Source organism: Bos indicus, chromosome 14, assembly GCF_029378745.1.
Source record: "Bos indicus isolate NIAB-ARS_2022 breed Sahiwal x Tharparkar chromosome 14, NIAB-ARS_B.indTharparkar_mat_pri_1.0, whole genome shotgun sequence".
In the NCBI taxonomy this organism is placed as follows: Eukaryota; Metazoa; Chordata; class Mammalia; order Artiodactyla; family Bovidae; genus Bos; species Bos indicus.
The window spans coordinates 78,954,395-78,979,540 of record NC_091773.1 but is presented as its reverse complement, the minus strand read 5'-3'; the positions used below and the strand labels follow the sequence as shown (position 1 = coordinate 78,979,540).

The following is a 25,146-nucleotide window of genomic DNA, read 5'->3' as shown; positions in this document are numbered from 1 at the left end:
TATCTTAAAAATCGTTCCTTCCCTTCCTTGCCACTTCCTTCAAAAAAAGAAAATAACGCATTACCATCTATACCTCTCACAATTATGATGTGATCACAGCTCTGCCTTAGGCCCAGAGGAGAATGTGGGGAAAAGAAAGCAGTTTATTTGTTAGTGTGATGAAAGTGTTTTGGTATTTCCTTTATAGTCTACACTCCCATTATTATTATTGCTTTTCATTTATCAATATTTAAATATACCCAGTATTGTGATTCTCTTATAAATAAATTATTATTTTCCCTCATAGTTTATAAAGCTTCACCTAACGTTAACAGCATCCTCTTCACTGTTCTGAATCATCTAAATACATTTATTGGTTGCTGTTGTTCAGTGGCTAAGTTGTGTTTGACCTCTTTACAACATTTATTGGTATTTGTTCTTAATGCATCTCATTTTATGTAATATACATCATGTTTTTAAAGCCTTCCTAAATATCTATAGAATTTAAGAAACTATAATTCAAGCATTGTTATATATCTAACACCAGGATATTGTACTCTTCTGGATGACTTTTCTCTGATCAGCAGCCCTTAATATTCTCTTTGAGGCAGAAAAAAGGGAGAGTTAATAGTTGTCAAAATTAAAGGTCTACTGATATGTATACACTACTATGTATAAAATAGATAACTAATTTATCTTCTGAACAGCACAAGGGGCTCTACTCAGTTCTCTGTGGTGACCTAAATGGGAAGGGAATCTAAAAAATAGCGGATATATGTATATGCATGACTGATTCACCTCACTTCGCGATACAGCCAGAAATTAACACAACACTGTATAGCAATGATACTCCAAATTAAGAAAAAAAAATAAAATAAAATGCAGAACGAGAGCAAGGACATATGTTTCTATCAGGATGAACTCCCAATGCAAACACTGGTAAATCTGTTTATATCTGTGCAATGAATGTAACTGTTCACCAGTCAATCTAAATGGAACACACGCATGTATAAAACAGGAAAAAAAAATTCTGCACATAGTAAAAAGAAGACAATTCAAATGCATACTTAGAAACCATAATAAAAACATTACCTTGAGATTAAAATTTTGAAGTTGAAGGAAAGTTTATATATATATATATATATATATATATATATGCATATATTTCCATTGTGTAAATCACAAAGCTAGTTAGTCCATATGCTAGAGTCAGAACATAGGCCTTAATAAAGATGTGTGGTTTCCACTATAAGACACTCATAAAAATATAAGCAAAACCCATCGGAGAAACAACTGCTACCCAAAGAAAACACACTTTTTTTTCCAAACAGTATTTCAGATTTCAGAAAAGAAATCTTTTTGAAGCACTTCTGTGTTCATGAAAATAATAGTCATTGATTTGTCTTTCCTTGTAAAATGTAAGAGAATAATAAGGCCACTCTACGAGCAATGTCAAAGAAAAATGTGCTTTAATTCAGTCCATGTCCACGCTGGATGCAGAATTCTTCACTGGAGTGTGATGCTCACTCTCCTCATTGCATCTGAGGTGGCTAAAGATGCCCTTCGGATCATGCCAATATTTCTTTACTAATTTTGCTTTGGTCAAAAATCTCAAATATCTTTGTTAATTAATCAATGAAAGATCTTACTGTTCTTTAATTTCACTTTATACAGTATTGGGAATAATAGTAAATTTGCTCATTACTGGATACTAAATTTTCTTTTTTTTTTTTAGTATCCTTTTATTATTTTTTTTTTAAGTGCAAATGCTCACACAACTTTGACTTATAAGGTAGTTCTATATATAAATTGTTAGTGACTTTGATATTATAAACTAGGTACAATTAAACATGGTTCTAGGGTACATAATTATGCTTCTGACCCCAGAGGACAATTCTAGTTGAGATTAAAAAGAAAGTGTGATACGAACATGTCCACTCATACGTAACAGAATGGGACGTCTCCCTCAGTTTATGCAGATGACTTCTACTCGTTATTGCACAGTGCGAATTTGTAGGGGAAAAAATAATACACTAACCCTTGGGTCCCATACAGGCAAATTACGATTGCATTCTTCAGGCTGTTTCAATAGGACTGGATTTGGCCATTCCCATTTAGAAAATACCAAGAAAAATTTGTGTACAAGAGTTGATGCTATTGCATTTGGATAAAGCTGGCAAGTTCTTGGTACTAGCACAGCCAGGAAACACCACCGAGGAAACCTAATATATTGGAATAGATGTTGTGGCGTTTGGGCCACAGTTTGATAGCTCTCAGGGTTAACCTGAAGTTGTCAATGTTTGGTACTAGATGTAAAATTTCATCGGTTACCCTGCAACCGTTAAGACTTCTTATACATCTTATATCTAAATTTTTAAGCAGACTGTCATCTCTTAAGTCCAAGTCTTCTGGAATAGTCTGCAGTGCTAATCTTGCAAACAAAATATCAATCTCTATCCCATCAAAACACAGTTTGATAAGTGGTACAAATGCCTCTTCAACAGCTCTTAAACCTTTTACTTCTTCCTGTAATTTCAACTTATCATAGAATGAGGTGAAAAAATCACTTCGATCAACATGTCTCGGTGCAACACACAGTGCATCAATATCAGCACCTTTTGTATGTACTCCTAATCTATAAGATCCAAATGTAAAAATTTTCCCACCAACATTTTCAGTTACAGATGGTGGAAGATTCTTGCTTTCACTGATTTCTTGTATCCACTCGTTTACCAGGTTATTTAATTTTCCCCAAATTAAAATCCTGCGCTGCAGTTCCTCTTCCTCTTCAAAAACCCCAAAGGGCTTCAGAGTCTCAACTAGCTTCCGTGTGAGTAGGCAGTCAGTCTCCTTGGGGGCTGCTAAGCTGATGGGAGAAGTAATGCCATAGTGCTTCTGTGGCGGCCGTGTTTGCTGCAACCGCCGCCGCTGCCGCCCTGGGCATGATCCACTGAGGCGGGAGGGGGGGGGCGCGGGCCTGCCTTAGCCCTCCTCCCGCACCCGCTCCCGCCGCTTTAAGCGTTTCTCCTCCTTCCCCTTCGTCCTAACATGGCCTGGATACTAAATTTTCATCAGAGATTATACTGTTGCATTTGACATAGTCGTTGACTGAAAAATAATTGGCCGAGATTCGGCCAGCCACCAGGAATAGGGCTGTCTGGTGGGGAGCTTCAATAGCTTCCCTTTCAGAAATAATGTTGTCTTAGAATTTGGCAGCTGGCATCATTTAGTGTTCTATAGCCCCTTGTCATTCATTACTTGTTACTTGTTACAAGCAAATATTTATTGAGCATCTAATGTAGTTTTCCTATGCTTTGAGTAGAAAGACGCAAAAACCACTACTATCAACTCTCTCATCGTATATTTTAAAGTGTATTTGACCGGAATATTCTTTGATATTCTGGGTTAAAAGTGGAAGTTCTTTTCTTAACATTTAGTAGTTAGCTTTATCTTTATAGTTATATACATCTACATCCATAATCTATCCTTGCTTTGGAATTTATAAAAATAATGCTGTATTTGAATGCCTAAATCTCTCTTAGGTAATGCATTAAACTGCAATAGGTATTAACAGCCTTACTGGGAAACTGATTCAAAAGCAGAGTCCAATCTCTTACAAATTACATGACCTGAGTTAAATACATCAACTTTTCCAAGTTTTGTCCAATGTTTCCAACATGTAAGATTGGTTTTGAAGCATGTCACAGGTAATACAGGCTTTACATAGTGGATGCGTGATAATAATAATATTAATAAATGATAATTAAAGAACTAAGTCTAATGGAAAATTCACTGAGTTTACAATTTAATCTGAAGGAAATGTAATGTAAGTTTCAAGTTAAGCACACATTGCTATTTTTCCTAGAATGTGGCTCTACACTCTAAAGTTTTTAAAGATTGGTGTATATGCTATGCTAATATGTAGCCAGTACATCAGAAACTGATTGCTTCTAAGTAACAGAATAAAATAACCTTAAAATGGGGCTCTGCTCAGATTGAATTATATGAGCAGTGAAAAACCTAAGCCCATATTTTAATACAAATCTAGAAACATTTAAAAAATTTGAAAATACATTTTAAAATTACAACTGCACATCAATGCTCTTTATGGTTACAGTGTTAATAAACTGTCATAAAAGTAAATGTCTATCAAAAATTGCCATATGAATGAAATATATTTGGTGGTGAGTGGCTTTAATATCCATTTAAAATTTGCAACATAAAAAATCAAGAATGACGTTGCAAAAATTGAAGGTAAGTACTGTGACATTTTTAAAATCAAAGATGAAAATTCCAGGACTTTTTAAAGTGAATATTTCTTATTTCCAGAAGAAGAAGGGTTTCATGAAAAAAAAAATACAATTATATAACACAGTTAGAGTCTCATCTAGGAAATATTAAATATTACCCTCTGTTAATATTTAGAAGCAATAACTTTATGACTCTTTCTAACTTTGGTAATTCTTAACATTTTTTTCACATTCACATTTTTTGGTATTTTTCACTTTTCTAATTTTTAAAAATTGTGGTAAAATGCACATAACATTAAAATTTATCACCATAACCACTCTGAATTTTACAGTTCACTAGTGTTAAGTACAGACTTCCCTGGTGGCTCAGGAGTAAAGAATCCGCCTGTAATGCAGAAGCTGTAGGTCTGATTCCCTGGTTCGATAAGATCCCCTGGAGGAGGGCATGCAACCCACAGCAGTCTAGCGTGGAGAATGCCATGGACTGAGGAGCCTGGCAGGCTACGGTCCCCAGGGTCACAAAGGGTCAGACACAACCGAGACAGCTGAGCACACAAGCAGGCAGTGTTACGGACACTCGCACTGTTGTGAAAACAGTCTTGAGAACTCCTCTTTTGTAAAACTGGGAATCTATTTTTTTAAAAAAAGCAGAAAATAACAAGGTTGGGCCAACATGTAGACAAATTGAAACATTTGTCACCTGCTGGTGAGCATGGATACCATGAATAAATTAAAAATATAATTGCCATATGACCCAACAATTCCACTTTGGGGCATAAACCCAAAATAATTGAAAGCCGGATCTCAAAGAGACACTCATGTCCATAAAATATTATTCACAATAGTCAAAAAGTGGAAGCAATTTAAGCATTCACCCAGTGATGAATGAACGAGTAAATGAGTAAACAGGCAATGCAGGAGAACCGGGTTTGATGCCTGAGTCGGGAAGATCCCCTTGGAGAAGGGAGTAGTCCACTTCAGTATTCTTGCCTGGAGAATTCCATGGACAGAGGAGTTTTCAGGTTACAGTCTGTGGGGTTTCAGACTCAAACATAACTAAACGACTAACACACCACACACACACACACACACACACACACACACACACACACACACACAAGAAAGGAAATTGTCCTCTAATCAGTATAGAGATAAAAGAAATGATTATAAGTGATGTGTACTCTCCACTATTAGCATGATAAAGATGTTGCGACTTTACCAAATTATGAATGATTGAAGCCAGAGAACACAGTGAAAAATTGATGCATTCATTTTCAAGGGTGAGGTTATTTTCAAGGATCTTAAAATACATTACAATGTTTTTTCATCTTGATATTATGCTAGACATGTATGAAGAAGAATGGTTCTGATCTCAGATGCATCCAGATTCAGTTGTGCCACTTGTACCCATATGAATCCTGTAATTCTCATTTTTCATGACTTTATAGTTTGCAATAATGCCTTTCTAGAATGGGGTTAAATAAAGCTATATTTATAGGTGACATGATTATATATATATACATATATATACACAAAATAACTTAAGGACACATTAAGAACTTTAGAACTGATAAACAAGTTCATAAGCGTTGCAGGACAGAGGATCAATATAGAAAAATCTGTTGCTATTTCTATACGTTACCAATGAGCCATCAAAAATTGAAATCACAAAGCAATTCAATTAACAATGGCATCAAAAAATGAAATACTTAGGAATAAATGTAATGCAAATCCAAAGGTTATAACCTAAAAACTTTGACATTGCTGAAAGAAATTATAGAAGACTTAAATAAATGAAAGAAAAAAAAAACATGTTCATGGATTATAAAACTTAATAAATGATAAGATAGCAATATGCCTCAAACTGATCTGAAAGTAAATGCAATTTCCATCAAAATCTCAGCAAGCTTTTTTGCAGAAATGGACAAACTGATCTAAAATTCATACAGAAATACAATCTTTACAAAAAGAGAAGTGATAGGGGAAAAGAACAGAGCTGAAGGACTCACTTCTCAATTTGAAAACTTACAATAAATAGTCAAGAATGTGTGGAACTAAAATAAGGAGAAATATAGAGAGACAGAGACATAAATAGTCAATTGATCAATCAATGTGATAGAGCTGAAGGTTCAGAAATAAACTCTTATGTTAATGGTCAGTTGAATTTTGACAAGAGTCCCAAGACAACTCAATCAGAAAGAATAGTCTTCTCAACAAATGGTGCTATTCACATACAAATGTAATAAAGTTAAAACTTCTTTCTCTTGCCATACAAAAAAAATGAACTCAAAATGAATCATAGATCTAAGTATAAAAGCTAAAACTGTAAAAATATAAGAGGAAAATACAATAGTTAATCTTCAAATTCTCGGGTTGGACAAAGTCTTTTTAGATAACTCCAAAAACAAAAGGGACAAAACAAAAAGCAGATAAATTAGACTTCAGCAAAATTAAAATTTTTCTGCTTCAGTGGATACCATAAAAAAGTGATCTTAGCCAAGTGACCAAAGTGCACATCAACGGTGATAAGTAATCTTGACAATATGTAAGCTTAATGCTATGAAAAGAATTTTTCACCTCCAAAGCATTCTCAGTAAAAATCTATAATCCTAGCCTAATCATGAGAAAAACAGTCAACAAGCCCATGAGGAACACTGTATGAACTGCCCATTCAGTACTCAAAACTGTCAAGGTCATGAAAAACAAAGAAATTCTGAGAATCTATTACAGTCAAGAGGAACTTCAGGAGACATGACAACTGAATGGAACGTGGTGCCCAGATGGAATCCTGGAACAGAAAATTAGGTTAGGCAAAATGTAAGGGATCTGAGTAGAATATGGACTTTAGGTAATAAAAACTGTCAATATTGGTTCATTGATGCAAACAAATTGACCATACTAATATAAGACACTAATAATACTGGAAAGTTGGTGTGGCTAGATAGCATCACCGCCTCAATGGACATGAATTTGAGCAAACTCTGGGAGATAGTGAAGGACGGAAGAGCCTGGTGTGCTGCAGTCCACGGGCCCACAGAGAATCAGACACGACTTAGAGACTGCACAACAAAAATAAATTATCCCGTTTTAAAAAGATCATGTTGATTTAAAAATAAGGATCAAAAGTATATGTTGATAATAATATTAGACAAAATGGACAGTAAGACAGTAAATACTATGAGCAAAAAAAAAAGCATTTTAAAACAATAAAGAGCTAACGAACTCAGAAATTATTCAACTTAAAATATACTAGATAACATGGTCTCAAAATATATAAATCAAAAAATAATTAGAAGTACAAGGATACTGGCAGTGGGCATGAAGCTCCTAAGTCAAAGGCAAAAGTCAACGTATTTAATTTACAACAGGAGCAACAGACAGACTAACACTCATACCAGTTCCCTGAGCACCAGGGCAGGCAGGACACTGTGAGTAATCGGATGATGCTTTACAGCAGCGGGATGCGTTACAGGAGTGAACCCGAGCTAGCAGACTCTCCAGTCTTACAAGAAGGCTGCTAGCAAAAGCAGCCCATACGGTGTTCCAGAAGAAGGCTTTGTTGTCATCCTGGTCAGAAAATAAATCTCTCTACCCAATGGGAGGCCCTGTCTCTACCTTCCCAAACTATTTCCTATAAATTATTGAAACAACACCCAAAAATAGGAGCAGATCCTAAATGTGCAGAAACCCCATGGGGAGTTGTCCTCCACACCATTGAAAGAGTGAAGAAGGAAGCATAAAAGCGAAAGAATATATTGAAAATCCATATGACCTCAAAGGGACTTGTATCAAAACAGAAATATTTCACACATATCAATAAGAAAGAGATGATATACTTTTTAGAAATGAGCCAAGACCAAGACTCCTAGTCCAATTTAATCTCTTCTACTCACACAGAATCTGTGTAGAAATATCAAAAATGTTTGAAATAATTTATGCATAATAATAATGAAACTTTTAATTATAGAAATTTAGTGAGCACCAGGTCTTGTGTTTAGGAGAAGGTTTTGTCATCATTTAAAAATAGAGAAGACTTTTGATATTTTAAATAGCACAAAACACTTTAGATATTAGTCCTTCATTTTTAAAAGAATCAAATACTCCAGTTCAGTTCAGTTCTGTTGTTCAGCCGTGTCCGACTCTTTGTGACCCCATGAACTACAGGACGCCAGGCCTCCCTGTCCATCACCAACTCCCGGAGTTTACCCAAACTCATGTCCATTGAGTCAGTGATGCCATCTAACCATCTCATCCTCAAATACTTCCTAGAAGACAAAGTTCAGAAAATAGAACTTCTTTAGGTATTTTCTCCAAACTGTCTGTTCTTTCATTATTGAAAAATCTGTGGGAATTTAAACATCTAAAATTTTTCATTTCTTCCTGTAATTATAATTTAACACATAATTGTTATTATGTAGATAATCTTAAAATATAGCAACCCAAAATAGTAATATTTTAACTTATGATATTAAAGGAATGTCACTTAAAAGAAAGGAATCTTCTAAAGTGAGTTTTGACTTAATCTGTAAAGTTGTAACTATTTAATGTTAAATATAATGTTAAATTATAACTTATAACAATAAAATGATCACATAATTATAAAAGGATATTGATGTAAATTAAATCTTGGTTAATTAAACACATATTACAAAAAATGGTATATAGGTGTAAAAACTTTTCTATAATTTGCATTTTAGATTTCACTAGCCTTTCTTTTATCCTGATATAGCAACTGAATGTATTTCCAATGAAACACCTGAGTTTTCTGTGATTAGGAAAAGCTAGTCTTTCTTGCTGAGTTCCTGTTTAAATTAGGAATCTGTGATTCTTTAAGCATTACTTTATTAATAGCAGCTTTGCAGCCACTGGAAATTTGCAGTTTAGGGCTGTGATAAGATGCCAGAGTCATTCATTACTTTAAGACATAGTTTTATATACAAAATTAAAAGCAGAAAAAAAATAAAGATATTTAGGCCTGGCTCCAAAGAAGTTGCAATTCTTGGTATTTATTTTTGGATCAAAGAAATAAACTAGATGATATAAATGAGATACTCAATTATCAGTACAATTACAAGGAAAGTAATATGCATACTATTCCAAAAATAGTAACAAAATAATCAGTTTTATAGTCAAAAAAAGTATTGGTTATAAGAAAAGAAGGAAAGTTAATAATGCCATCATATAAAGGTGCTTTTACCTCTTCCTGTAATACTGTCCATAAATTCTCTATGCTCATCTGTCAGTGAAAATAATTGTTTTGAAAAAAATATAAGCCATAAATGAAAAGAAATGTTATCCCAACTTTACTATCTCTCTAAATATTAAGACAAATAAAGCTAAGTTCCCTTTTGCCGTATAAGAAAACCACCCCCAAATTGAGGTGTATTCACCTGGTGAGTTCTATTTTCTACTTCACATGATGTCCGTGGAAGTCACTCACGTGGCTCCGTTCAGCCAGGAGATGCAGTGGGGGCCAAGGTTCTCCTGAGCAAAACCTCAATCTCTTCCCTCCCCTCCATTCTGCTCATTCGTCTACTCTCCAATAACCATCATTAAAAGTGAAGAAGTGAAGTGAAGTCGCTCAGTGGTGCCCGACTCTTTGCGACCCCATGGACTGTGGCCTACCAGGCTCCTCCATCCATGAGATTTTCCAGGCAAGAGTACTGGAGCGGGTTGCCATTTCCTTCTCCAACCATCATTAAGAAGCCTGGTTTAAGCTTCTTTACCTGGTAACCAGATGAAAATGGAAGGGTTCGATGCACGATACTGGATGCTTGGGGCTAGTGCACTGGGACGACCCAGAGGGATGGTATGGGGAGGGAGGAGGGAGGAGGCTTCAGGATGGGGAACACATATATACCTGTGGTGGATTCATTTTGATATTTGGCAAAACTAATACAATTATGTAAAGTTTAAAAATAAAATAAAATTAAAAAAAAAATAGAAACTGGAAGTTTTCTTAAACTCAGGCCCAGAAATTACACAATGTCATTTCTACTGTACTCACTGAAATGTCACAGGGCCTGTGTAAGTCCAAAGGGGGTGAAGTGAAGTCGCTCAGTCGTGTCCGACTCTGCAACCCTATGGACTGTAGCCTACCAGGCTTCTCAGTCCATAGGATTTTCCAGACAAGAGTACTGGAGTGGGCTGCCATTGCCTTCTCCAGGGGATCTTCCCGACCCAGGGATTGAACCGAGGTCTCCAGCATTGTAGGCAGATGCTTTACCCTCTGAGCCACCAGGGAAGTCCAAAGGGAAGGGAAGTCTCATCTCTCATCAGTGGAGGAGTGGAGCGTTCACACAGCAGACAGGCGGGATTCAGGGACTGATGTTCACATCTTTGCAAACAGTCTACCGCTGTCTACCCTCTGGCCACAGCGATTTACAGACCTCCCACATGCAACACATCCCTCCCTCCTCCAGAAGCCCCGTGCCCTCCAGGTTCTGTCTCGGAATCCAGAATGGCATCATCTGAACTGTGTCCCTGTGTGTCTGAGGTTTATTGGACGCAGCTGCTCGGGTTGAGTTGCTCTGGATCCAGAGACATGAGAAATAAAATAATAGATTGTCAACCATCTACATATGCTGGTAAAACACAGTTAACATCATTGCAATGGACACTTGCATTTTAAAAGAGGAATACAAAGTGGATTTTTGTCACTGGCCCAAGGCAATACTGATTCATGTCGTTGTTGCTGTTCATTGTTCAGTCCTTGGTCGTGTCTGACACTGCGACCCCATGAGCTGCAGCACACCAGGCTTCCCTGTCCTTCACTCTCTCCCAGACTTGGCTCCAACTCACATCCATTGAGTCAGTGATGTCATCCACTATCTCATCTTTTGTGCCCCCTTCTCTTGCCCTCAATCTTTCACAGCATCAGGGGCTTTTTCAGTGAGTTGGCTCTTTGCATCAGGTGGCCAACATTTCCCTTTTTCTTAGACACCAGGGATAGTCTCGGTGGAGTGTACTTCTAGTTCCTAATCCTTTGTTTTACAAAAGCCTTGGCTTTGCCTCAGAGTTAGCCCAGCTTTTCTGGAAGAAGTAGCCAGTATTTGGAGCTAAGTATCTCTTACTCTGCTTCTTGCCCTTAGAAGTTGGGAACTTTTTGCATTTCAAAATATCTTTGTCCCCTTTAGTCCAATCAGGTGGTATTTTTGATAGTCCAGGGCTCTTAAAATTTGAAGACTTTTCTATACATTTCATTAGAATTCACTTCATGCCTCCAAAACAATATCCATATTTTTTTCAAGGTAGAATTATTTCTATTTTGCATGTGTGAGTATACTGTGAGAAAAAACTATGAAGATTCTCAGAAGAACTTAATGTCTAGTTGAGAGAGTCTAGTTGAGGGAACCATCTCAAACTTTTCAGATTTCGTAGCCAATGGGCTTATAGACAATAAGTATGATATTTCCTGTGAGGCCGTATTCCACTTGGCGAGTCCTAGGTTGTTGCTGTTGAAATCTTGGCTTTCTCTGCCCACGGGAGCCAAATAAGAAAATACAAAGACAGAACTTGGAGGACATAGAAAGATGGCTTTAATCCCCAAGCCAGCAGAGAACATAGCTCATGCCTCAAGAACTGTGTCTCCCCCTATCATGCAGAATCAAAGGGATCATATAGCTGAGGCTCACAGTCAGGCGTTGGATATAAAGAGCAAAGTGTAAGGATCCTGTATTCTTTCTTTCTGCATTGTTTCAGAACAGTCAATTGGCTGACATCAGGTGGCCAGGGCATTTGGATCTGGCAGTCAGTCCCTTGGGTACACTGTCTTTTGTGGATTGCACCATAACTTTCTTTTTGTAATACAAAAAGAGGGAAAGCAAGCTACTAGGGGGTGGATTGCAAAAAGAGTACCATAAAGCTAAGCACCAGGATGGATGTGATCAGCATAAAGCCAGAAGAGGGAGAAGCAAAGGACAAAGGGCGGATTGCTGAGAGAGTGCTGTAAAGTTAAAGCCCAGGAGGTGACTAGCGCAAAGTTACAAGACAATAGATGCGGAGGAGTGTAGTTCACGCAGAGTCAGAGGGGAGAGGTGCGGGGCATGTGGTGTGCGTAACAGGTGGGTCCTCCAAAAAGAAGAAAACAGTGATCAATGCAGATTGTAGATCAGGAACAATTAAAGTGGAGAAGGATTCAAAAGGCAGAAGAGAAAAAGAAAACTTTTTGGTCAGCTGGACCGTGCCAGAGGAAAGGATCACCCACTTGAAGAGAGAAGATAGAAGTCATGTTACAAAAAGACATGTTGCCATGAGAGATCGGGTTGGAACTTTATGTGGAAATAGCCCATCACATTATTTTTTTATCTAAATTACTTTTAAAATTTTTACTCTGATTGTTTTTCCATTTTTCTTTCACTGTTGAACAAAAACCTGAATGTGATATATTACACAACACCACATAGCCTTGAGCCATCAAATAAGTCCTAAATATTTTATGCTAATTGCATAAATAATTTTATGGCACAAAAATACCTTTTCATCTGACCTATAGAGAGTGGGACCAGTGAAACTTCTTGATTTATATTTCTGTGTGTAATTGCATAAATTATTTTATGTATGTTTATTTCAGATTTTATATCTTTATATTTGTTGACAACAGAATGAATTAAATCATACTCAAAAGTATTCAGTACCACTTACACACACCTTAGGGTGGCTGTTATAAAAAAATGATAGAGAATAATGAATGTTATCAAGAACGTAGAGAAATTGGAGCCCTTATGCATTCATTGCTGGTGGAAATATAGAGTGACTCAGGCCCTAAGAAAAGCAGTATAGCTGCTCCTCAAATAATGACACGTAAAATAACTGTATGATCTAGCAATTGCACTTCTGTGGAATATATCCGAAAGAGCGGAAAGCAAGGATTTAAACACGTACGTGTGCACTCATGTTCACAGAATCACTGTTCACAATGGCCAGCCTCAGTGCCCATCACTGGATGAATGGAGTTTAATGTTACAAAGACTTCAATGCACACTGAGTCTACTTTGCCCTCTTGATTCACTGAGGGCAATCATAAACTAATTTAAAAGAGAAGAGGAAGCTTAAGGCATAAAATATAAAAAGTATTTTGCAAAAATAATTGAATAAAAACGTCCCATCTCATTTCAGAAAAATGACAATAAATCTTTTAAAAAACTGAATGTAATTAAATAATGCAAACATTAACTTGAATGAGACTGCAAAAATAAAAATTAACTAAAATTCTTTGTCATGATAATAAAATAAAGCATGTATAATTATTTTTTTGCCTGCTTTGTGCTTAAAAATATTGGGACGATTGCCTACAGATATGTATTTTATAACTTTCTCAGCAATAAAGTTCTAGTTTTGAAAAACACTGCAGTATCTGATCACTAATATTAAATGAAGTTTCCTGCTGAAACTAAAGAAAGCATGTACATCCGTATGTGACAGTAACATTATACATATAATTAACCCTGATAGTAACAACTGCGAGCTCAGTCGTTTGAGATGTGTTCAGCTCTTTCTGACCTCCATGAACTGTAAACCATCATCTTCTGTCTATGGGATTTCCCAGGCATGAATACTGGAGTGGGTTGCCATTTCCTCCTCCAGAGATAGTAACTATTTCTACCCTTTAAATGTATTGTGATTTTTAAAAGCATTAAGAGCAATTATAATTCTCATATTTGTTTTTTTAACTATCTAATAATTATTGTTAGGAAAAAATAGCTTATTCCTCTAGAAAGTGTTTCTAGTTTAGACAAAAACAGTAAATCCTGCAGCCACCCTACCTGATGTTATTTTGCCCTAGAAGACATAAAGAATGAACCTTATATTGTGCCATTACTTGATTGCTATGATTGTTATCTTGATCTCATTTAATTTTTAAAAGAATTGCCTTTTCTAAGTGATGGCATTTTGCAAACATTTCAAACTTTGATAAGTAATCGCACTGATGGCTCAGAAAATCGTCCTTCCTCTTGAGAGTCCAGATTAAATCAATTTACAAATTAAAGGGGAGGGAGCAATCAGATAGCAATCCAGAAAACATTCTAAACTTTATTATATCTGAGATATCTTAAAGGGAAAAAAGAGCAAATTGAAAATGAGCTCTGCCTTCCAAGAAGAGGCTGTTCTCTTCCGCTTTGGCTTCTGCTGCTTGTGGCAGCTTTTTCTGCAGTAACCACCCTAGCTTGCCCTGACTCCACTTTTAGATGTCTCTGCTGCTGCTGCTGCTGCTAAGTCGCTTCAGTCGTGTCCGACTCCGTGCAATCCCATAGACCGCAGCCCACCAGCCTCCCCCGTCTCTGGGATTCTCCAGGCAAGAACACTGGAGTGGGTTGCTATTTCCTTCTCCATTAGATGTCTCACTGGAGCTTATTTCAGATGTAGAATCCATTTTACTTATGCCTTAAGACTACAGCCTTCTTGCTCTATTAGAAAATACTAAAAATGTTCAAAGTTAAGTTAGACAGTTGCAGCTTTTCCATGGTTGTTTATAGGGCAATGTTTTGATAACACTTGCAAGTGGGGGAATATTACAGAGAAAGGTACACAAAAGATGCACTTAATTTTTTTTATTAAAAACAAATCCTAAATGGAATTATGCACAGAAAAAGTTTTCCTGGTTTGAAAGATCTATTGAATAGGAAACTAATTAGAACTTAACTTAATGCAAGATAATTAGATGTACTTAAATTAGCTAAATACCACCAACATTCTTGAACTTGAGATTTTTTGTTGACTTGCCAAAAATGTCTAATCTTATTTTCTAAAGTAAAGAAAATTGAAAATAAATTGTTTCATGGTCAGAATGTTATGGAAATCTAAGTTTAAAGTGAAATTTAAGTCAGTTCTAATGAGGTGGATGGACCAAGAGCCTGCTATACAGAGTGAAGTCAGAAAGACAAACATTGTATGAGACACATATATGGAATCCAGAAAGACGGTATCAGTGCGCCTATGTACAGGACAGAAAAGAGACCAGACATCAAGAGCAGATTTCGGACACAGTGGGAGAAGGAGAGGTGGGATGATTGAGAGAAGAATATTGAAATAGATACATTTCAATGTGTATACATATATATATATAATATATATAAATAAATTGTAATAATAATGTGTATATATATACACATTACTATATATATGGTAATATATATATATGATGTAATGTATATACACCATATTACATATATATGTATATATACTATATATACATACACATACATGGTATATATACCATATTACATATATATGTATATATACCATATTACATATATATGTATATATACCATATTATATACATAAATATGTAATATATATAGTAATGTATATATATGATGTAGAGAACATGAACCCAGCACTCCGTGACAACCTGGACGGATGGGATGGGGAGGGAGGTGGGATGCGGGTTCAGAAGGGAGGAGACACATGTATGCCTATAGCTGATTCGTGTTGAGGTATGGCAAAAAAATCGCAATATTGTAAAGTAATTATCCTCCAATTAAAATAAATAAATTTTAAAAATAAAATAAAAGCTAGTATCACACAAATTAGAAGCAAATATTCCCACTGGATATTTTTAACTGCTTTGTCCAGAGAAAATTCTTATTATCTAAATTTTTGCAAAAAGTTATGATGCAGAGTGTCTATAAATTGAAATTTTTAGTTTTAGTCCATGGCTCTAAGACTTTAACCAGGATAGTTGAAAGACTGGGAAAAGTAAATCCATCTGTGCTTTGCTAAGTTGCTTCAGTTGTGTCCAACTATTTGCAGCCCTATGAACTGTAGCCAACCAAGCTCCTCTCTGTCCATGGGACTCTCCAGGCAAGAATCCTGAGGTGGGTTGCCATGCCCTCCTACAGGGGATCTTCCTGACCAGGGACTGAACCCCTGTCTCTTACATCTCCTGCATCGGCAGGTGGGCTCCTTACCATTAGTGCCACGTGGGAAGCATAAATTGTGAAAGTTTAGTTGCTCAGTTGTGTCTGACTCTTCCTGACCCCACAGACTGAGCCCACCAGGAACAGGTAGCCTTTCCCTTCTCCAGGGGATCTTCCCAACCCAGGGATCAAAACGGGTCTCCTCCATTGCCAGCACATTCTGAGCCACCAGAGGAGCCATAAATAACTCTACAAGTTATCTTAAAAAGAAAGAAAGAGACTGGTTCAAGTGTGAGGGTCTGCATACCTTTGAAAAGATTAGGAGATGAAATTTTTCTGCTGAAAACAGGAGCCACTGGGAGTTGCATTATAGCAGTGGTTTCTGACTTGGCTGCATGTTGGAATCAACTTGGAAAAAAATGTTAGATACAACTGCTTGAGCTTAATCTTCAGATTATTATTTAATTGCTCTGATGTGAGTCTGATCATAAGAGAATAAATCTGCTTTGGTGAATCAATAATAATTCAAAAAATAATTAAAATTAAATCCAGACTTAAGAACCCTTGGTTAGATCTCTAAGGGGTAGCAATAAGTTTTGGAATTACCCCTGTGAATAATATTCCAGGAAGCAGCCCATAACACAGTGAAAGAATAAATGGGTATACACACATCACTATGGAGTTTGGACCCTCAATAATCTCACCACTCCACCTGCTCATATAGGCTTTTGTATTAGTACTCAGATGTCCAACGAGTGAAGACAAAGAGATGGTTGAAATTTCTAGGAATGGTGAGGCCTTGAATAGAAGAATCTCCTGAGATATAGTGCAGATGAACAAGGATCTAGGGTTGTTAAGGAAGGAAGCTGCAAGTGTCCAGATAGACTAGAAGAAAACAAAGGAATTATGAAGCCATAGAATCAATGACTTCAGATATGAGATGATACCACTCTTATGGCAGAAAGTGAAGAGGACTAAAGAATCTCCTGATGAAAGTTAAAGAGGAAAGTGAAAAAGCTGGCTTAAAGCTCAACATTCAGAAAACTACAACCATGGCATCCGGTCCTATCACTTAATGGCAAATAGATAGGGAAACAATGGAAACAGTGACAGACTTTATTGTCTGGGGTGATTGCAATCATGAAATTAAAGATTCTTGGTCCTTGAAAGAAAAGCTATGGCTAACCCAGATAGCATATTAAAAAGCAGAGACATTACTTTGCCAATAGAGGTCCATATAGTCAAAGCTATGGTTTTTCCAGTAGTCATGTATGGATGTGAGAGTTGGACTCTCTTTTAAAGAAAGCTGAGTGCTGAAGAATTGATACTTTTGAACTGTGGTGTTGGAGAAGACTCTTGAGAGTCCCTTGGACTGCAAGGGGTTCAAACCAGTCAATCTTGAAGGAAATCAATCCTGAGTATTCGTTGGAAGGACTGATGCTGAAGCTGAAACTCCAATACTTTGGCCACCTGATGCGAAGAACAGACTCATCTGAAAAGACCCTGATGCTGGGAAAGATTGAGGGCGGGAGGAGAAGGGGACAACAGAGGATGAGATGGTTGGATGGCATCACCGACTCAATGGACATGAGTTTGAGTAAGCTCCAGGAGATGGGGAAGGAAAGGGAGGCCTGGGTATTGCAGTCTATGGGGTCGCAAAGAGTCGGACACGACTGAGAGACTTAACAACAAGATGTTTGGTGAAAGGATAGATACAGCAAGGGCATATTTGAGATAAATGTTTACAAGTGTAGGCCAACAGTGTGTCATTTAGCAAGACGTTCAGAAACAACTACAATGAACCAGCTCTGAGTCTGGGGTGCAGGATAAGGTGCAGTGAAGGCAGAGATCAGCTGTAACTGAGGGGATTACAGGACTGCATCTGAGGCGCTACATGTGCTGCCAAGATTGGCGATAAAGTCACTTGAGTTCATTTCTGTAGAAAATATTTTATTTGCATAAGGGAGATCAAATAATGGTTTGGAAACCAAAATAGGAAGCGAAAAGAATTCAGAGGGGTTAAGTCACTTGCTTAGAAATTTAAATAAATGTTTGGTCCCTAGACAAATGTTGGCCTGGTTCATAATAAGTGCTGAAAAACTATTAGTATTATTAGTTATTATTACTATTTCTATTATGATAAATAGGTAAATAGAGCTAAAACTAAATGTATCCAAGTCAAAAGAACATTTTTTTTCAAATATATTTAGAAGTTTTTATTTCAAATATACTTAAAAGTTTTCTACCATATAAGTATCCACCAAACCCAACAGTTCCCTCTGGAGAACACAATTCTACTCTAAACTCAGCAAGCTGGCTAGAATTGCTTACATGAAAAACCTTGTCAGCCTCATTAAAACAGTCTTATGCAGAAAGCTCTCAGATTAATGGAGGCTGGTGAAGGCCCACCTATCCCCAAGGAGCCTGTTCTCTCTGCCTTTTCACTAATTACTACTGCTATCATCACGGTGACCTCAGAGAGGCACTGCCTCTAGCACTCTTACTGGGGCCAGTATAGACAGGCTCAAATATTAAGCCGCTTCTTTAAAGTCTGGGGAATATCTGGTAACTCACATCAAACAGTAGCACACAAAATCAGTGATTCACAAGCTTGGCGTGCATCAGAGTCTTGGGGAAATTTGAATTCTAACATTTAGTGAGGACATCCACGCTCATTTTTGGTAAGAACTCGGGAGAGCAGCTCCTTGCATAATCTGCTTGGCCGTGGTCTGAAGATCAGCCCAGAAAAACACTGCATCGTCTCCATGCTGTATAAACTTGCTGATCATAGGAACCGTCTGCTGCGTGCATGCTCAGCCTCTCAGTCATGTCCAACTCTTTGTGACCCCATGGACTGTAGGCCACCAGACTCCTCTGTCCATGGGATTCTCCAGGCAATACTGGAGTGTGTTGCAACTTCCTGCTCCAGGGGATCTTCCTGACCCAGGGATCAAAACCACAGTCTCTTGCATCTCCTGCATTGGCAGATGGATTCTTCACCTCTGTGCCACTTGGGAAGTCCAGAAATAATATGCTTTAAGGAAAAGGGTCAATTTTGTAATTTTATTTTCTTTTTTACTTTTAGTAATTACCCTAGGAACCATCTGGGATAATCATTAAAAATAAATAAAATTTGATCCTTTTCCTTAAAGTATATTATTTTATATATAGCAACAAGACTTAGGACTCTGTATTTATGAGAAGAACCTCCAGGTGTTTTTTTCTGATAGAAGGTTTGGAAAAGTCTGCATTACTAACTTGACTCAGTAAGATTCTCACATCCTTTAGTCAGTAGCTCCTAGAGGTCAAAGCGAGGTCAGAGAGTCCACAGCAGTGGTATCACCTAGAAGAATTTTAGAAAATCAGAATCTTAGACCCAACCCCAAACTTGTGAGTCAGCATCCACACTTGACTAAAATCACAAGGTCATCAATGCTGTGGTCCATGTGTGGGTTGGAAAATAATTTCTAAACATCAGGCAGAGAGGAGAATAAAGTTTCAGAGAGTGGGAGATGCTGTTAGAACATCAGGCCAACTCAAGGGAGAGCCAAACCCTTTCACGGGCTAGAAGCCAATTTTTATAGCCTTGAGACAGAGAAAATTCCTACTACAAGGGTGGCATTAAGTGATTTGGTTAGGATGTTATAGGCTGGGTAATAGGGTGGGTATTTTAACTAATATGAGGTCAGGGAACTGGCCATACTTTGGCCACTTGATACAAAGATTTGACCCATTGGAAAAGACCCTGCATCTGGGAAAAGTTGAGGGCGGGAAGAGAAGGGGACGACAGAGGATGAGATGGTTGGATGATATCACTGGCTCAATGGACATGGGTTTGAGTAAACTCCAGGAGTTGGTGATAGACAGGGAGGCCTGGCATGCTGCAGTCCATGGGGTTGCAAAGAATTGGACACGACTGTGCAACTGAACAGCAACAACAAAATCTTCAAACCTGCAGAAAAAATGTACCTGAAATTTAGAGTGTCTTCCTGGAGATAATTTGACTTGTTTCTTTACATTTGAAAAATCTGACCCTTTCTCAAATTCTGCCATCAGTATAATAGTTCACCATGAGCTTATTGCTTGGCAAAACTCAGATTATCCCACTGACCTCTGTATTTGATGATAGCTAATAAGCTATGTGATGTGTGAATACATACAGGCAAACATATACACAAACATGCACCCTACAACCCGGGAGGGGGAATTGCCAATCCAGTCCTGTGACTGCCCTTTGATAAATGATCGCACAATTGCATCAGCAACTGCCATTGGAATAAATTGCTAAGATGGTTAATATAGTCACATTGGCTTTATGGTGTTCTGGTCATTTCATGTTTATAGCTCAGTTCTTGCAAAGTCACTTTAAATGGATTTGAGATAGGAGCATTTCTTCAATCAGCCTTCATGACAACTAGTTCCATGCTCCATACTGATGCAATAAAAATATTGTCATTTTTCCTTTTGCACCTCAAGAATGAAATAACACATGCTACATAAACATTCTGATATTGCAATGATTTATCATCCAGAAAAGATGAGATTCCAATATTACTTTGAAGGAGATGGGGAACTGCCATGTAAACAGTCACAGAGAATTCTCATTTCACTGAATCAGATGCATCTGAGCCTTTTTGTTGTTTTTCAATCCACATTTTATAGTGTAAATATACACTTTAAATAGTATTAATGTAAAATTGAAATGTAATTTTTAATAGCCAACTTGGTATACTTTTAAAAATCTAGTTCTAAGTTGAAAAATCTGTTGGAAACACACATCTATGGTTACCTAAATTATGACAAAGGAGGCAAAGATATACAGTGGGGAAAAGATAGTCTCTTCAATAACTGGTGCTCAAAAAACTGGACATCTTCATATAAAAGAATGAAATTAGTATACTCCCTAACACCACACAGAAAAACAAACTTAAAGTGGATTAAAGTCCTATATGTAAGGCCAGACACTATAAACTTCTTACAAGAAAACATAAGCAAAACACTCTCTGACATAAAAAGCAGCAACATCTTTTTTGACCCACCTCCTAGAGTAATGAAAATTAAAAAAAAAAAAAGCAAACAAATGGTGCCTAATTAAACTTACAAGCCTTTGCACAGCAAAGGAAACCATAAACATGAAAATATAGCCCTCAGAATGGGAGAAAATATTTGCAGATGAAGCTACTGACAAATGATTAATCTTCAAAATGCATTAAAGAACTCATGTAGCTCAATATCAAAAAAATAAACCAAGAAACAACCCAATCAAAAACTGAGTTGAAGACCTAAAAAGATATTTCTCCAAAAAGATGGCCCAAAAACACATGAAAAAAATGCTCAACATCACTAATTATTAGAAAAATTAAAACCAAACTCCAATGAAGTATCACCTCACACCAGTCAGAATGGCCATCATCAAAAAATCTACAACATTTAAATGCTAGAGAGGGTGTGGCAAAAAGGAAGTCATCTTACACTGTTGGTGGGAATGTAAATTGATACAGTAGAGAACAGTATGGACATTCCTTAAAAAGGTAAAAACAGAACTCCTATATGATTCAGCAATCCAAGTCCTGAGCGTAGACCCAGAGAAAACCATAATTCAAAAAGACATATATACTCCAGTGTTCATCGTAGCACCATATACAACAGCCAGGACATGGAAGCAATCTAAATGCCCATCCACAGAGGAATGACTAAAGGTGATGTGGTGCACATGCAAAATGAAATATTACTCGGCCATAACAAGTAATAAAATTGTGTCATTTACAGAGATGTGAGTAGACCTAGAGACTACCACACAGAGTGAAGTGAGAAAGAAATTAGAGAAACAAATAGCATATATTACCATATACATGTGGAACCTAGAAAAATGGTAAAGGTGATCTTATTTACAATGAAGAAATAGATGCACAGATGTAGAGAAAAACATGGATACCAAGCGGGAAGTGGTTGGATGAATTGGGAGATTAGGATTGGCGCTGGACTGGAAGAAGCACAAGCTGGAATCAAGATTGCCGGGAGAAATATCAGTAACCTCAGATACGCCGATGACACCACCCTTATGGCAGAAAGTGAAGAGGAATTCAAAAGCCTCTTGATGAAAGTGAAAGTGGAGAGTGAAAAAGTTGGCTTAAAGCTCAACATTCAGAAAACGAAGATCATGGCATCCGGTCCCATCACTTCATGGGAAATAGATGGGGAAACAGTGGAAACAGTGTCAGACTTTATTTTTCTGGGCTCCAAAATCACTGCAGATGGTGACTGCAGCCATGAAATTAAAAGACACTTACTCCTTGGAAGGAAAGTTATGACCAATCTAGATAGCCTATTCAAAAGCAGAGACATTACTTTGCCAACATAGGTTCGTCTAGTCAAGGCTATGGTTTTTCCTGTGGTCATGTATGGATGTGAGAGTTGGACTGTGAAGAAAGCTGAGCGCCGAAGAATTGATGCTTTTGAACTGTGGTGTTGGAGAAGACTCTTGAGAGTCCCTTGGACTGCAAGGAGATCCAACCAGTCCATTCTGAAGGAGATTAGCCCTGGGATTTCTTTGAAAGGAATGATGCTAAAGCTGAAACTCCTGTATTTTGGCCACCTCATGTGAAGAGTTGACTCATTGGAAAAGACCCTGATGCTGGGAGGGATTGGGGGCAGGAGGAGAAGGGGATGACAGAGGATTAGATGGCTGGATGGCATCACTGACTCGATGGATGTGAGTCTGAGTGAACTCCAGGAGTTGGTGATGGACAGGGAGGCCTGGCGTGCTGTGATTCGTGGGGTCGCAAAGAGTCGGACATGACTGAGCGACTGATCTGATCTGATATACGCTATTATGTATAAAACAGAAAACAAGACCCTACGCACTTCACAGCACAGGGAAATCTACTCAGTGCTGTTGGTGACCCAAATGGAAAGGAAACCCAAGAAAGAGGGATGTGTGCACACATGAGGCTGACTCACTTTGCTGTGCAGCAGGAACTGACTCTACACTGTGACACAACTATATTCCAATTAAAAAAAAAATCCATTTGAAAGAAATTGTAGGGATTCATTTAAAAATGAATTAGTGAAAATAATTTCAGTAGTAAAACAGTAATTTAGAAACTTATTTTGATAATATTAGAACACTTCCTAACTCCAGTGCCTGGTTTCCTGGGAAACAGAATTATAGTTCAAATAACAATAAGTGTGGGAAAGCAACAGTTACATCTGAAAATAGATCTTGTTTATGAGACTGAAGTTTGGCATATTGATTTGTGGTGTCTGTACATCAGCTATGCATATTAAAGCAAATTTATCTTTTATTATTCATATCTGTGGCATGGACCCAATCATTGTAATCACCCAGGGACAAAAAGTCCATACAACATCAGTCACTTGAAAATGTACCTTCTGAGCATTCTCTCCCTCTTGTCTAGTGCTCAAAATGCATCAGTGTCCGCACTGAGTTGGAGTCATTACTGGATGGCTTTTTCCTATTTCTCCAGGTCCAATTTTGTGCTTCTAACTAGAGGCACTGATTATCAATGTAGGATAATATTATGGACTAAATGCTCCGTGTCTCCTCAGAATTCAAATGTTGAAGCCCTTAACCCCAATGCAATGGTATCTGGAGACGGGGCCATTGGGGGATAGATAAGTTTAGTGAGATTATAAGGCTGGTGCTCTCAGGATTGGAATAGCATCCTTATAAGAAAAGACACTCGGTATTTTTATTACTGTATGCTTTCCTTCTAAATATGGAACCTGTTCTCAAGTTTATCAATTCACTAGTGATTTATTTTCCACAAAAGCAATATATGTGAAAGTCTCTCAGTCGTGTCCGACTCTTTGCTACCCCATGGACTATACAGGCCATGGAATCCTCCAGGACAGAATACTGGGGTGGGTAGCCTTTCCCTTCTCCAGGGAATCTTCCCAACCCAGGGATGGAACCCAGGTCTCTCACATTGAGGGCAGATTTTTTACCAGCTGAGTCACAGGGGAAGTCCAAATCAATAATATGGATTTTAACTATTTTACTAATTTTTTCTTTCAGTCTTTTAAACATTTCACCTCTATTTTCATCTTAGATGCTGACTTTGAGATAAATCCTTTTCAGTAATTTTTAAGCTCATACAGTTGATCCTTGAACAACATGAACTTGGACCTGCACAGGTCCATCGATATTGACACACAGATTTTCTTGCAGTAAATACACACTGTGGTATTACCCAGGCTTCCCTGGGTCTCAGCAGTAAAGAATTCACTGGCAATGCAGGAGACAAGGGCTTGGATTCCTGGGTGGGGAAGACCCCCTGGAGAAGGGCGTGGCGACCCAGACCAGTATTCTTGCCTGCAGAATCCCATGGACAGAGGAGGCTGGTGGGCTACATTCCATAGAGTTGCAAAGAGTCAGCAGAACTGAATAGTTCCAGCATGCACGCACGCATAGTACTATACAACCCAAGGTAGCTTGAGCCTGTGGATACAGAACGTGGACCATAAGCTAAACATGGGCTTTCTACTATGCAGGAGGGTTTCCAACCCCTGCACCATCCAAGGATCAGTTTTATTTTCCTATAGATTCTGTTTTGTGCTTTTTCAGAGGCAATGTGATTCTAACCCGTAAAAACACACAATATGCTTAAAACTTCTAAGATGTAACCTATTTTATGAGGCTTGCTCTAAATCTTCAGAATAAGCTTCTAATTTCATTCTATAGCCTCTAACAACAGACCTTAGCATTCTATTTTTTCTTCTTCATATCAATTTTGTCCAGACAGAGTTTCACTAACCAACCTAATACAACTATGTTTATTCCACTTTACATTCACTCAGATGTAGTAAGAATAGTTTTATGAAGTCTGCACACAGAGGGTAGGTTGTTTTAAACAACCATTTTGCATGTGGGTAGGCATAGCCTTCAGTAGAGCCCCACTGAAGGCCGATAAAGCATCCACTTGCTCCGTGACTGAATCTCCCATGTGGTGAATGAACGGACAACTCAAAGACACTGATACTGTTATGCAGTGTGGCCAGCACGCTTCCTTTGCCGTCCACGACACTCACCCCGCCAT

At 37.7% G+C, this 25,146-nt stretch overlaps 1 pseudogene; it reads right to left on the bottom strand.

Moving 5' to 3' along the window:
• Positions 1 to 1,817: 1,817 nt before the first annotated feature.
• On the bottom strand, positions 1,818 to 25,146 carry LOC109568275 (poly(A) polymerase alpha pseudogene; annotated as a pseudogene).